The 14,396-nt window shown below is 42.0% G+C and overlaps 1 long non-coding RNA gene across 1 annotated transcript in view; it reads left to right on the top strand.

Annotated features, from left to right (window-relative positions):
- Window positions 1-13,906: 13,906 nt before the first annotated feature.
- The window catches only part of LOC116889979, a 14,705-nt gene continuing 14,215 nt past the window's right edge, over window positions 13,907-14,396 (top strand). Inside the window, exon 1 of the long non-coding RNA XR_004386519.1 lies at window positions 13,907-14,015. This is a non-coding gene — a long non-coding RNA (uncharacterized LOC116889979). The remainder of the gene's footprint in view (window positions 14,016-14,396) is intronic.

Raw genomic sequence — 14,396 nt, 5'->3', positions numbered from 1 at the left:
ATTACTTTGTTGGACAAAGCTGGATGTATTTTCTGCAACTCCCAAGGTTCATACATGTCAACCAGATCTCTCCTGTGTCTCCAATATTACCAGAACTATAAGTTAATAATAGTTATTCTCTACAAACACTTTAATACGTATTTACCATGTAAGAATGACCATATTTACAATGCCTCCCTTTAAAAACGAGTATGTGGGGTTGGGGATTTAGCTCAGTGGTAGAGCACTTGCTAGGCAAGGCCCTGGGTTCGGTCCCCAGCTCCAGAAAAAAAAAAAAAAAAGAGTATGCACTTTTAAACAGCAGCTAATAATTTTTTACATGTGTAAAAACTAACTCAAGCAATTTTATAATATGATAAGAACTAGCATCATTTTCAGAGTTCTTTGTAAGTTAAAGAAAAAATATTTTTATACATGACCTACTTTTATACCAAATATTTTCACATGCTTGCCTTATATTAAAAAGCAATTGTATACTTTTTTGGGGGGGGGTTCTCTTAGTAAATATTCAAAATAGTAAAAAGGGAATCTACATGATTGCAGCCTGAGTTTCGGCATCTGGAATTCTTCCTTCACATCGCTGGACTGAAATTAGCCCATTAGAAATCAAATATTATTTTGCCTCAGCCAAAATTCCCAAGCAATATCTTCTCTACCATAGCACCATAGAAGAAATCTGACCTGTGGAATCTAGATGATTATTTGGTTGACCTATTTTGTTCTTTCATTTAAAAACAAACATTGCTAACTGCATCATTTGGCCCAGCTACCACCTTAAAGACTCAGAGGTGAAGGTAGTTTTGCCCTTGAACTCTGTCAGTGGAAATGAGCAATATACAAGCAGATCACTTAAGGAACCAATCGGTTAATGCATAATCAGGAGAGACAAACAAGCTCAAACAGCGATGGTGATGAGATTGAGGAAGGAGGTGGCAGGATGCTTGAGGTGTTTAAGATGAGGAAAAACTAGGAAGATGAGCAGAGGCTAGTAAATGCTGATTGACCTTTTCCCTTAGTATGAAATTTTTAGGGATTATACTTTGGGGTTTTTTGGTTGGTTGGTTTTGTTTTTGTTTCTTTCTCTTTTTCCCTTCCTTCCTTCCTTTTTTCCTTCCTTCCTTCCTTCCTTCCTTTTTAAATTTATTGGAGACCTCTATAGTCTGTAGCCCTAGCTGTCCTAGAATTCACTCTGTAGACTAGACTGACCTCAAACTCTGCCTCTGCCTCTGCCTCCCAAGTTCTGGGATTAAAAGTATGCACCATTATACCCAGCTTTGTAAAATATTTTTAAACTTAGAATAGTTTTTTAAACTCTGAATGTTTTCCAAACTGCAGTTAAATATGTTAAGCAGGTTTTAAAAAAAAAAAAAAATCTCCCTGCTACTTGGGAAGGAGAGAGATGTGGAAGAATTCCAAGTTCAAATCCACTTGGAAAATGCCACATTTGTCTCTTCCGGAAAGTCACAGTGCACAGTTATATACAGAAAGCTGGGAGAGGTTCTGAGATTAAAAATAATTTTCTTTCCAGTAAGGCTAATGTATGCCAGGCTGCTTTGACCACAGAGAAGGAATATCCTTGGGGCATACATGAAAATACTGGGGAGAGAGTCAAAAGGCACTGAACATGGAATAAAATGAGGCAGAAACGAAATTGGTCTTTAGTTACTGACAAAATGCTTTGGAGAGGTTTGGCTCCTGGCTTTTAGGAGGCTGCAAGGCTGTACCAAGACTAAGGGGAGATCAAATAGCTTGTCCTCTCGGCTTTCTCTTCTCCCCTCCCCTAGACTGACGATACTCAATTTAGACAAAAATCAGAAGTGGGCCATTAAGAAAATAAAATAGATTTAAAATTCAGGGCATGGTGGAACATACCAGGGAAGTGGAGGCAAGAAAAAAAAAAAAAAAGGAAATTCGAAACTCATTCTCAGGGTTAGGGATTTAGCTCAGTGGTAAAGCGCTTGCCCAGCTGGGGGGGGGGGAGGGGGCACGACGAAGAGGACAACGACTCATTCTCAAATTTGAGCTTGAGGTCAGTGTGAGCCTCAGGAGACCTCAAACAAAAGAACTTATCTAAGAGTCCCCTGAAAAGTGATGCCAGCTTTAACAAATTCTTTCCCTTTTGTTTTATTGAGTGTTATACTTTTGCATATGAGCTTGCTGGCTTGCCCCTGTGGAGGCCAGAGACAAACAAGGTTCTTCCTTTGTCATTCTCCACCCCATCCCCCACCCCAAGGCAGAGGTTGCTCTGGGTAGCCCTGGCTGTCGGGTCACTGGCCTTGAGCCCAGAGATCTGTCTGTCTGCCTCTGCCTCTCGTGATTAAAGGCTTATACCACTACAGCCCAGCTCATCGACCTTAGTTTTTTTGAGGCAGAGGCTCAGCGAATGGGAAGACTGGCTGGCCAGCAAGCCTCCGAGACCCTCACGTCTCCAACCCAGAAGTGATGGAATTCGAAGCCCCTGCCTCCGGGTCTGAGGATCTGAACTCAGGTCCTCAAGTTTTTTGGAGCAAGCGCTTTGCCCATTGAGTCATCTCTCTATCCCCAAATCCTCTCTTTTACTAAATATAGTTGAAAAGGATGCACACTGGTTTTCCCTGTTCGGTAAATGAAGGATGGTAAGGTGGTCGGCAGTCTTCCCAGGAGAAAATAATCAATGGACATTAACATTTTTTCATTTGTTTTTGTTTGTTTGTTTGTTTGTTTGTTTTTTAAAGAATGGGACAAAGCAAGGAACAGCAGGGGTCTGTGGTCTGTCATCTTGAAATTCGTCTCAGTGGGTTCTCATAACAGACTCATTGGAAATCTTCTAATCTTTGAGCATTCATAAAAAAAAAAAAAAAAAAAGTTGTTTTTCAGTAAACTAAGTTTCATGCCCAAGCTCACGATGATCCAGGAGCATTTAAAGTTGATGAGAAGGGTGAAGAGTAGGCTAGAGAAAGTATCTGGTATTTAGAGAGATTACAGGGAAAGAAATTGAGGGAGTAGGTGAAAAAGAGAAAAAGAATCAAACCAGACAAATACATATATTTTTAATTATGGTTATTTTTTCTACAAATATACTTTTTTTCAGCAATAAAGCTACAAACGTCAGGAGCGTTAAATGTCACGTAAAAGACCGGCGAACTTGAAGCTGAGCAGGTCAGAGGTCTAGCCTGAAGCACTGTTGGAGCAATTATCTATTACAGCTGATCCGGGCAGCTCCAACCTCTTCCAATCGTGCCAGTCGGACAAGTCCATAGATTACTAAAGAGCTTTCCCACATGTGAACTTGGGCCATGAAAGTACCTGCCAGGTTAAAAGGATTAAAGAAGACAACGCCATAACGCCACGTGAATTGTTCTGTCATATGCCACGTGAATATTTACTGGAAGGAGATTTGGGCCAAGGGTAGTCTCAGCTTCAGAGACAGCTCGATTAATGTCATCAGGACCCTTGGCTCATTCCGAACTAGGTCAGCCAACCCATGGATTCGGTATGGGTAGCTCTTTACATCTGGGGTCCTACCTCAGAGGAAAGAAACGCCAGTATCCAGGAGGATAAACAAATCAGCCGGCTTCAGTCAACGGCCATCAGCGAGACCCCTGAAATCAAGAAAAAAATAAACATGTATTACCTGAAGGACAAGCATGCAGATAACAGAAAGAGAGCCCCTCCCTAAGGAAGAAAAGATTAGCCACTCTTGTAAGTAGGAAAGTGGATGCAGTGCCCTCATTTAATTAAAGTTCCAACAGCTAGGGATGAGCGGCCCGTTGTCGGCCGACTCCATGACGTCAGCCTTGGAACACATTTGCTCTGGTTCTCACGAGCCTCTCCTGGTGTTGATTTACTTATGTTAGTACTAGGCACTAAACATCAGGCCTCGTACCTTAGACAAGTCCTTTACCACTGAGCTATATTTCCAGCCTCACTTCTCAACTTTTTTTTTTTTTTGAGGCAAGGTCTTCCTAAGTTGCCCAGGCTGCTTCTGAACTTGCTATCCTTCATCAGCCTCCAGAGCAGTTGAGACCACAGGCCTGGGTCAGCGAACGAACCCCACTTCTTTACAACTTCACAGGCACTCTGGAGTCACGAGCTCACAGTTTCAGCAGCGGTCTGAGTAAGTGCCTGAAAATGCTCACAGATCAAAGATTCGGGTTTCAGCCTTTAGTACTTTAATATGTTGAAACCCTTATGAGGTGGGGCCTTCTGGAACGAAGTATTGAAGAAGATATTGATATCCCATCTCTCCGCCCCCTCCTTCCTAACAGCCACGATGTGCTCAGACCTCCCTCGCTTTGTGGTCCATCCATAACATACTATGTTGCCCCTGGTCCAAGACAAGAGAACAAAATGCCCATGGATGAAATTATTCAATGCCATAAGGCAAAAAAAAAATGAATAAATAAAAAGTTTTAAAAGCCTTTAAAGCTGATAACCACAGGTATTTTATCAAAATAGTCTAAAAGGGGACTAGTGCCAGTTTGCGACCTAAAGGGAAGAAGTTCCATTCAGAAAATTCTAAGAGTGGCTCTGATGCCAACCTTGAGTCTTATGTCCACCATGTAATCAGAAGAGATGCATCAAACGAGGGGTAGTGTAGAAGGTGCAAGAAGACGAGAACAGCCAACGGATAGGAAAAAATATGCTATTAACCAAAGAGGGGGAAAAGTGCAGGGCAGTCAGAGACCACAAGTCTCTCCCATCCCTGAGTTTATGCCATGAGTACTATCAGAATATTGAAACCTGGAGGAAGTAATTTGGATAAAGAAAGCAGAGCGAAGTGCAAAAATAGACAGAAAGATACGTGAAAAGAACAAGTAGAAGAAAAAGAAGGGGCTGGAGAGATGGCTCAGTGGTTAAGAGCACCCGACTACTCTTCCAGAGGTCCTGAGTTCAATTCCCAGCAACCACATGGTGGCTCACAACCATCTGTAAAGAGATCCGATGCCCTCTTCTGGTGTGTCTGAAGACAGCTACAATGTACTTATGCATAATAAGTGAATAAATCTTTAAAAAAAAAGAAGAAGAAGAAAAAGAAGAATTGACTTATCAGTAAGTAAAGCAATGTAGATGGATCCCAAATCTATTGTGCTGGGGAAAGAAAGGGAAAGTACAAAGTAGATAAGAGATAGATGACAGATAGACGATAGATAGATGGATCGATGGTAGATGATCGATACAGATGATTGATATGATAAATAGATGATAGATAAATAGATGATCAATAATAGAAAAGAATATTATATGATTACATTTTGTCTGTGTATAAATGTTTGTGTGTATGCAGGTACATGTATGAGAGGCTGCATGTGCAAATGTAGAAGCCAAAACACAACCTTGGATATCATTTCCTAGGCTCTGTCTCCCTGGGGTTTTTATTTTGTTTTTCTCTTTTTCTTTTTTCTTTCTTTTTTTTTTCTGTTTGTTTTGGTTTGGTTTTCGTTTGTTCTTTGAGACAGGGTCTCTTGCTGGCGCAAAAGGCACTAGGGTCACTAGGCTGGCTGGCCAGCAAGTTCTGTAGATCCATCATTGTCTCTGTATCCCCAGTGTTGGGACCATAGCTGGTCACCACCACACTCATCTCTTTGATTGCTTGCTTGATTGCTTGTTTGAATTCAAGGGACTGAACTCAGGTCCTCGTGCTTTAAAGTCAAGCATTTTGCTGACTGCAGTATCTTTCGAGCTCCCATATGATTACGTTTTTTATACAATTATAGGAGACAAAAAATAATCAGAAGTTCCTTGGGTCTAGAGGAAGGAAAGATTACAAAAGGGCATGAAGACGCTCACAGTCATTATAAAATGTGTTCTTCTCTGTCCTTTTAAAAATGATCATAGAGCTGGAGAGATGGCTCAGCAGTTAAAAGCACTAACTGCTCTTCCAGAGGTCCTGAGTTCAATTCCCAGCAACCACGTGGTGGCTCACAAGCATCTGTAATGAGATCTGATGCCCTCTTCTGGTGTGTCTGAGGACAACTACAGTGTGCTCACATAAATAAAATCTCAAAAAAAAAAAAAAAAAAAAAAGATCCTGCTGATACTTTCATGATATCAAATAGGACGCTTGAAATGTGTGCAGTTTATGGTATGTGATCATGCCTGGACAGAACTGTTAAAAACAAGAAAATGACTATAAAAACAAAACAAAACAAAAACATTGTTGTCTGACCTGTCCGTGCAAGCCTGAGTGTTCTGGCAGCACTGAAAAGGGAAGCTTTAATACGTAGATGGTCTCTAGGCTCAGGGTCAAAGAAGAGGTTAATAAAAGCTACATTCTTCTGATGGATACCTCCCCACAGGGCAAAAGTGTAGAGCAGTGATCAGTTGTGAGTTCGGCACATCTGAAAACTATTTAACCTTATATAAAATACCGAGCTGAGATGTCCAGCAGGTTAGTTAAAGCAGATTTGTATTGGTAAGTGTTAGCTTCTTCCCCTGAGATCCCCTCAGTGGCAACCATCCAAACAGTATGAAATGACATTCACTGCATATATTTATGCAATATAAGTAGTCAGGCTGCTTATAGTTCTGACCTGACGTATATATAATCTTTGTGATCCATGGGTATTCCCCTGGGATCCAAGAGGGAATTGTTGTGGGGTAGGTTACCCTTTTCTAGGGGCACCCTGATACCCAGGGCTATTTGGACAATTACCATTAGAATTATTTTCTAGCGCTCATAAAATTACCTATCTTCCAATTCTAGTTTGATTGGAAGGCATCAGATATGCTGAATATTTCGCTATTATCTCTCATACACCTGGACTTAGGAAGACACTTTATAGAGTCCCTTTTTGTTGTTGTTGTTGTTGTTTGAAAGACAATGTCTTTATGGTGATCAAAAAGTAACATAATGTCATCTGTCAAAATCTAGTTTGTCTGTGTTTGAATAACTCGCATTGTTGTGAGTAGAGCCATTGTTATATTGTTTCAGTCCTCGGTTGTCTCTCTATGCTTCCTGCTTTGTTTCTTCTTAATGCTGTTTACTTCCAGGCAGGATGTAGAAAACACTCCAGGGCCTTCTTTTTCCGCTTGCACAAGTGTTCGCAAAGGTTTTAGTGTGATGCAATAGAAATTCTACAGGATTCGAAGCGTGCCTTGGTGTTAGACCTGGGCTCTACTGTCTGTTGTGAGACACGGAGGAAGGTAGTTCTCTTCAGCCTCAGCCCCTTACTACACAGCACAGGCATGTGTTCTATAAGGCTTCTCCACAAGATGCTAAATATAAAAGTGCCTGACACAGTATTTGGCACTTAGCGAGCAATGAATAAATGTTAGCGTTCTTCCTTCCACCCCAGCACATCATGACTATAAAAGTCGTGGAAAAATACTTTGAGGAAAATGCATTGAGGAAGGCGGAGATCTAAGTTTACAATACTCCAGAGAAATCTGTCTTCTGTGGAGAAGTACTATAATATTTAGCAAGAAAGAAACAGGGGAAAATAAACATTTTCTGGGATGATTAGCAGCTCCATTCAGACAAAATATACGGATGTTTATATTTCCATTATAATGTTAGCATTAAATTTCAGAACGTGAAGGATCTATGATAGCTAGTGTGACAAAAGGAAAAAACATGTAATCTGTATGGATTTTGTTGTCAGAGAATAAATCATATTAGCACCTTTTACCTGCTTTCTAGATACATTACATTCTCAAGAAAAACAACGCATCTTTAATCTTACCAGAAATACTCGTGCAATTTTTGGTTTGGGAACTTTCTAGTTCTACAATGTTTACATTTAGTTTCCAAGTGCCACTTGCCATTTCATTCAAGCCTTTTTTCCCCCCTGTATAAAAGCCTTGGCTGTCCTGGAACTCACTTTGTAGACCAGGCTGTCTTCGAACTCAGAGACGTGCCTGCCTCTGCTTGCAAAATGTTAGGATTAGAGGAGTGCATCACCTCCATTGCCTAGCTACATCCTAGTCTTCCTCGAATCAACTTATGTTCAACATACGGGGCCTGGTAAGCAAAAGACAGGACGAGTCAGAGAGTATCAATCCTCAATGATTTAGAGTATATCAAGAAAGAAGACCCAGCCAGCTACAGTTTAGAGAAAGCCAAGATCTTACGATGAGATTTTGAATGTGTTTTTGGAGTCAGAGAGGGCAACTTAAAGCTGGCAGAGATGGAGGAAGGAGAAAGATCAAAGCCAACTACGTTGACAAGTCACCTGGTGACTCTAAGAACATAGCATAGAGTGATGGGGAGTGCAGCAGTACATAAGTGGTCACTCCTGGCTTCACAGCATGGGATGCACTGAGCAAATATCCCAACACCAAAGGGAACTCGCAAGGCAGGAGGCCTATTTGTAGTTCTCCTTATCTCTCCTGATGCGTTTGCTCCAGACACCAATTTTCTTTTAACGGTAACTCAGTTATTAAATATAATTCAAAATTTAAAAGCGGCAAGCGAATCACATGCGAAGTGAGAGGCGGCCCCCGTCTCTTTATATAAGTGGTTTGTTAAACAGAAAATGAAAAGGGAGGTGAGGTAGACCAGGACCTTTCCACAGAGCCTCTGAATCCTTTGCCAAAGTATGCGTGGGGTAGGCGCTCTTCATGAGTCTTGGCTACCAAGCAGCATTTTGAAAACTAAAAATTTAAAAGAGCTGTTTGCTTATTGCCCACACCCTTTTGTAAACAAGCACAGTAGCGGCTACAGAGTCATATAGAATTTGGGTCAAGTGTCCTATTTTAATAAGGTTAAGTCCGGTATTAAATTTTTTATTATTAAGGCTAAGCATTTTATTTCACAATACTGAAGTCTCCCATAAATCCTTAACAACCTACTTTAAAATTATATTCAGGAATAAATAAAGTTAGTGCTGTTCATAAGTCTGTTAAATACTCAATTCCAACTTCCATTGAAGTTTCCAGCACTCATCAAATGGACTCATTCTCATCGATTGACATCCCTGGGTAATACTAGCTTTCCTTGTGCATCTGACTCACGCCTTCTGCCGTTTTAAAACTGGGCATCTCCTTCTGTGGTCAGATACTTCTAACTCTTCTAGTGGAGGCAAGTCTAAAGGGCTCACTCGAGAGACACAGAGCCAGCAAAATTCAAGAGTCTCAAACTGGACCATCATTTAGCCTGAGGGGAAGTGATCAGTTTTGCTTAAAAAAGGCAACCAACAGGAGGAAATAGAAGAAGGTTGAACGTCAACTCTGAAAGACTAGGAAAGGAGGAAAAACAGACCAAAGGGAGAGAGAGAAAGAGAGGTTCTAATAAACGTTTTTACTTTTCTTTTTTTTTTAAAGGTTTATTCATTTATTATATATAAGTACACTGTAGCTGTCTTCAGATACACCAGAAGAGAGCATCGGATCCCTTTACAGATGGTTGTGAGCCACCATGTGGTTGCTGGGAATTGAACTCAGGACCTCTGGAAGAGCAGTCGGAGCTCTTAACCGCTGAGCCATCTCTCCAGCCCCTTTACTTTTCTTATAGACTATGATGTATTATTGATTACATCTTTTCCCTTTGCCTCCTTTCTGGTAAACGCTTTTAAAAAGTATTTAATCATAACATGAATTCCTAAAAAAAGGTTAAATAAAGTCACCCATAACTCTTCTACTCCAACACAGTAGTTTCCTCTTTTTGAGTATTTCTTTTTAGCTACTGTACTGTGTTTAGTTATTTTATTTTGTCTTACTTTATTGTATTTTACGAATAGAGTCTCATGTAGTCCAGGGTGGCCTCGAACTAGGGATGTAACAAGTCTGACCTGGAGCTTCTGATCCTCTGACTTCTCCCTCCAGCCTGCTGGGATTACACATCCGTGTCACCATGCCCAGCACTCTCATGCTTACATGTTTCGAGAGCACGCAAGTAGATTTATATTACCATCTTCAGTGATCATAAACATTTATTCACTTTCTGAGAGTCTTGATGATTCAATCATTGACTATCTACAACTCTAACCTGTTTCAAGGGCCTCTTCCACACCTCTCTGAAGTTTTCCCCAAAGTATGCTGGGTGGTTGCTAGGGAAAGGTTATCACATGCTTGAGTTCCTGCCCAGTCAACTACTATAGAGTTCATCAAATTCCTTTTCTCTGTTGCTAGATGCTGCCATGTTCATAGGCAAGTAACCCTTGAGGAAATGATTTATGAAAGGGAAGGTTTATGATGGCTTACAGTATTGAAGGTTCATTCCATGAAAGATTTCCATGAAAGGAAATCATTTACCTCATAGTCATGACTGAAAGAAAGAAGGGAAAGAGAGGAATCTCACCAACACCTTTGAGAGCCTGGCTCCAGGGACCACTATGCCTCAGCTACCGATAGCATGGGGTATGTATGTGTGGGGAGTGAGTGGGTGGATGGTGTGTATAAGGGTGGGGTGTGGGATGAGGGGGGCGCTTTACCACATGGCCCTTTGAAAGACATTGGAGGTCTAAACTATAACACTGTGACTGCTATTTTCTCTAGAAACCACTGACTTCCTGTGGGGCTTCTGTTTTCATCTCTTCTCCCAAACCGCTGTTGCTCTAAGCTAACATTGCTCGGAGGGAGTCCAGCTGTCCTTATATCAATAGCATGCTTAGTTCAAACAGTTTGCTCTGTCTTCAAGATGGCGAACGGGAACTCCTTGTTAACAGTCAAAAATCTCAACTCAACTCTGTTGTTCTATCCGTTCAATCCTCCAATATTCTCAAATGAAAAGGCTTTAGGTTGCTCACACGCCCTTCTTGAAGACAAAGGGTCTGTCTCTGCACTATACCTACCAGAATTTAACCAACTCGAGTTTAAGGAATTACGCACAGAGTTCAGACAACGGCAAAATGACACAGTAAGAAAAGCCCGGGTTTTGGTTTCAGATTATAGTGACACCCCCAGTTGAAGGCAACTCTTAGTTAGTCAAGATGTTTAAATCTGCTTGTGGATTTGAAACCGGGACGTCTGTCATCAAAGAAGAAAAACAAGCAGGACCAAGGTGCCATAGGTGGCAGGTGGGCACTCTAAGCAGCTGGCAATTGGTACAGGTGCCAGCAGGTGGGGCCTCCAACTGGGGAGAATTTGATAGCCATGCATTTGGAAAAAAAGACATTGTTTTCACAGAAAGTTGATGGTTGAGTGTTACTTTCTTAAATTGTTTTGTTTTGCTTTATTTCGATTCCAAATAACTTTCTTAGGTGCATATGGGATGGGTCACCAAGGAAATATAATGGCTATAACACAACAAATTCTCACGAGAATAGTCCTAAATGTCTCTTCAACTTTGGCAAACGTTTAATCTGATCTCACTGAAAATAGATTTGCTTCACACAGAAGAACGTTATACTCCTTGTCCTGGCTTATTCACACAAATTAAGCAATTGATAAGGAATACAGATGTATAAATACAGAAGAAAAAAAAATTTCCTCAAGTGATTTTCTATATCAAAACAGTTCTTGTTTGACATGAGGAGAAATCATGGTCTGTTCTTAGATGGTAATATGTTGGTCCTTTGTTTTAGAATATGAGTTTTTAAAAGCTATTGCATTACCCTTTTTGGCCTGGAACTCCTTGTGTAGGCCAAGCTGGCTTTGAATTTATAGAGCTCTGCTTTCTTCTGTCTCCTGAGTTCTGGGGCCAAAGGTAAATGCCACCAAGCCTGGAATCTTCCAATTTTAATAACAGCAAAAAGAGAAGGCTGGGTCCAGACATGATGGAATTCTCTAAAACTCTTTGTTTTGTTTTTAAAAAGAAGCTCTTTTACGTTATTGGGGCTGCATCTTTCCCTCTATTTTCACATCTTCAAATTCGGCCATCTTTGCAAAGTCTGTAGCATCTGTGTCTGTATCAGGGCTAGGGTAAGATCCAGACAGGGTTCGCATTTTGAGGTCAAACCTCTCTAAACCTTCAGAGGCATGCTACATGTTTCTAATGTCTGCTGACTTTAGTCTCCTGAAAGGTAGACGTATTTCCTCGGTCTTCAATAGAACTAGTATCTCCCTAGTGTGAGAATAGTTTTGGGTAAATTGTCTTATCACTCTCATGGTGACAACTTTACAAAAAGTACTCCTGGCTTATTACCTTCCTTCGCCTGGCTGGCTGGCTGTCTCTCCCCACTCTCTCTCTCTCTGTGTCTCTGTCTGTCTCCCCCCACTCCCAACACTCCTTTTTTCCCCAGATTAGTTTCCCAAACAGCCACTCAGGACCTTCTCTACGGAACAAAAGCAGGAACCTTAAAATACGTGACTCAATAAACCAACGATCCACCCCTTCCCTGAAGAATTTCTCGAGGTATGAATTTTACATTTCGAGGCGAGTCTCTTTCAGTGGCCGAGAGTCAAAGTCTAGGGTCTGGAGCGATCAGTGACTTCTGCAGCTATAGGCAGACTCAGTCCGGGACTGTTGGCAGGGACTGGTGTGCTGTGTAAGGCGATGTGTAAGCCGTGACTCAGAGCGAGGCAGTGAACTGCTTTCTTCATCGAAGCAGAAAAACCGGGTGTGTGGCCAAACGCTGCACAAGCACTGTAGCCTCAACGTCGGGTTTGCAACTGTGGTTTCACTGTGAAGAAGTAGCTCTTTCCCATTTCAGATACCTAGAGCCTTTAGTGAGCCCAATAGACAGACACACACACACACACACACACACACACACACACACTGTTTCCAAGTCCAGTCAGTACTGAACTTCAAGTTTTCTGCCTCAACCTTCAAGTTCCAACACTATAACTGCGTACCTTCAGACCCGAACGTAAGATATTTTTTTTTTAAAAAATTCTTTTAGTATTTCAGGTATGAAAGTGAGTCATATATTAAAATGAACAGAATATTGGAAAGGATAAACAAGCAGAAGTCGAAAAGACTGTGTGCCATTTGGATGTGAAAATAGAGAATCTCAAAAATAGTTATGCCAGCTGCTGATATAAACTAACTGGACCGACGTGGATAGCTCCCCAATTCCTCTGCTGATGTTACGGGTTTTTCTTTTGGTTTTGGTATCTTGACACCTTGGTCTCTCATACCATAGCCTACGGCTCACTCTTCAGGCTGGCCTCAAACTCAGTGATCCCCCTGCCTCATTCTCCCTAGTGTTGGGATTACAGGCATGAGCCACCACACCTGGCTTTCACTTAATCTTCCTAACAGCCTTGTGAGACGGGTACTTTTGACATTTTGTCTAGGCTCCGCCCCACAGTTACCTGGCAACAGCCAGGTATGCCTGACTCACTATAAAAGGGGTTCTCACTCTCTTAGTCCCTTCTCCTCTGACTCTTCTCCCTCTCTCCATGTGATCATGGCCTGCCTCTCTCCTCCTCCTCCTCCTCCCCTTCCTCCTCCTCTTCTTCTTCTCTCTGTCTCTCTCTCTGTCTCTGTCTCTGTCACTCTATGTCTCTGTCTCTCTGTCTCTCTCTGTCTCTGTCTCTCTCTGTCTCTGTCTCTCTCTGTCTCTGTCTCTCTCTGTCTCTGTCTCTCTGTATCTCTGTCTCTCTCTCTCTGTCTCTGTCTCTCTCTCTCTCTATCTCTGTCTGTCTCTCTCTCTGTATCTCTGTCTCTCTCTCTCTGTCTCTCTGTATCTCTGTCTGTCTCTGTCTCTCTCTCTATGTCTCTGTCTCTCTCTCTCTCTCTCTCTCTCTCTCTCTCTCTCTCTCTCTTTCTCTCTCTCTCTCTCTCTCTCTCTCTCTCTCTCTCTCTCTCTCTGTCTTTCTCTTGCCTCTACTCCCTCATCTCCCCTCCCCATGCCCTGAATAAACTCTGCTGGTACCTCAGGAGGAAGGGATGCCTCAGCATGGATCCCCAGGGGCACCCCCTTCCCCCACACCTTACTGTACCTCAACCAAACATACCCCCTTCCTTTCTTATCTTCTTATAAAGCAGGTGCCATTACTCTCTTCCTTCTAGAGGTGCTAAGCTTAAGGTTCAGAAAGATTCAGCCTCTGGCCCAGAGCTACACAAATGGTAGCTGTTCTGAAGCGGAGGAGCCCACACGTCTGTGGCTGCAGTGCAGAGGCTCTGTAATCCCGCAATATGGGGTAGAAGGAGAGGTGTGGGTGAAAAGCTAAGAATAAGAGGAGCAAGCATGATTCTCAGCCAACGGGTAAATATAGAATATTGGGAGGGGTGGAATTCATTGGAAGGGAAATGAATAGAAATATTTTGGGGGAAGGGGTCATGTTTTAAAAGAATCCTGCCCTCTTTACTCTAAACCCAGAGTCCCCCCAAATCTTACGATGGCGACTTGGGCTCCACCTTGGGGATAGTTATCAGAAATGGTTGTCCCCATTTAGAGTCCAAGGCTTCAAATGTTTGCACCGTAGGGGCTGGAGAGATGGCTCAGTGGTTGAGGGTACTTACTGCTCTTCTAGAGGATCCTGGTTCAAATCCCAGCATCCACATAGCGGCTCGCAATTGTCTGTAGCTCCAAGATTGGCACCTTCACACAGACATGAATGCAGGCAAAAGACCAACGTACATGATA

Source organism: Rattus rattus, chromosome 1 (assembly GCF_011064425.1).
Source record: "Rattus rattus isolate New Zealand chromosome 1, Rrattus_CSIRO_v1, whole genome shotgun sequence".
In the NCBI taxonomy this organism is placed as follows: domain Eukaryota; kingdom Metazoa; phylum Chordata; class Mammalia; order Rodentia; family Muridae; genus Rattus; species Rattus rattus.
This window is presented reverse-complemented; position numbering and strand designations above follow the sequence as displayed.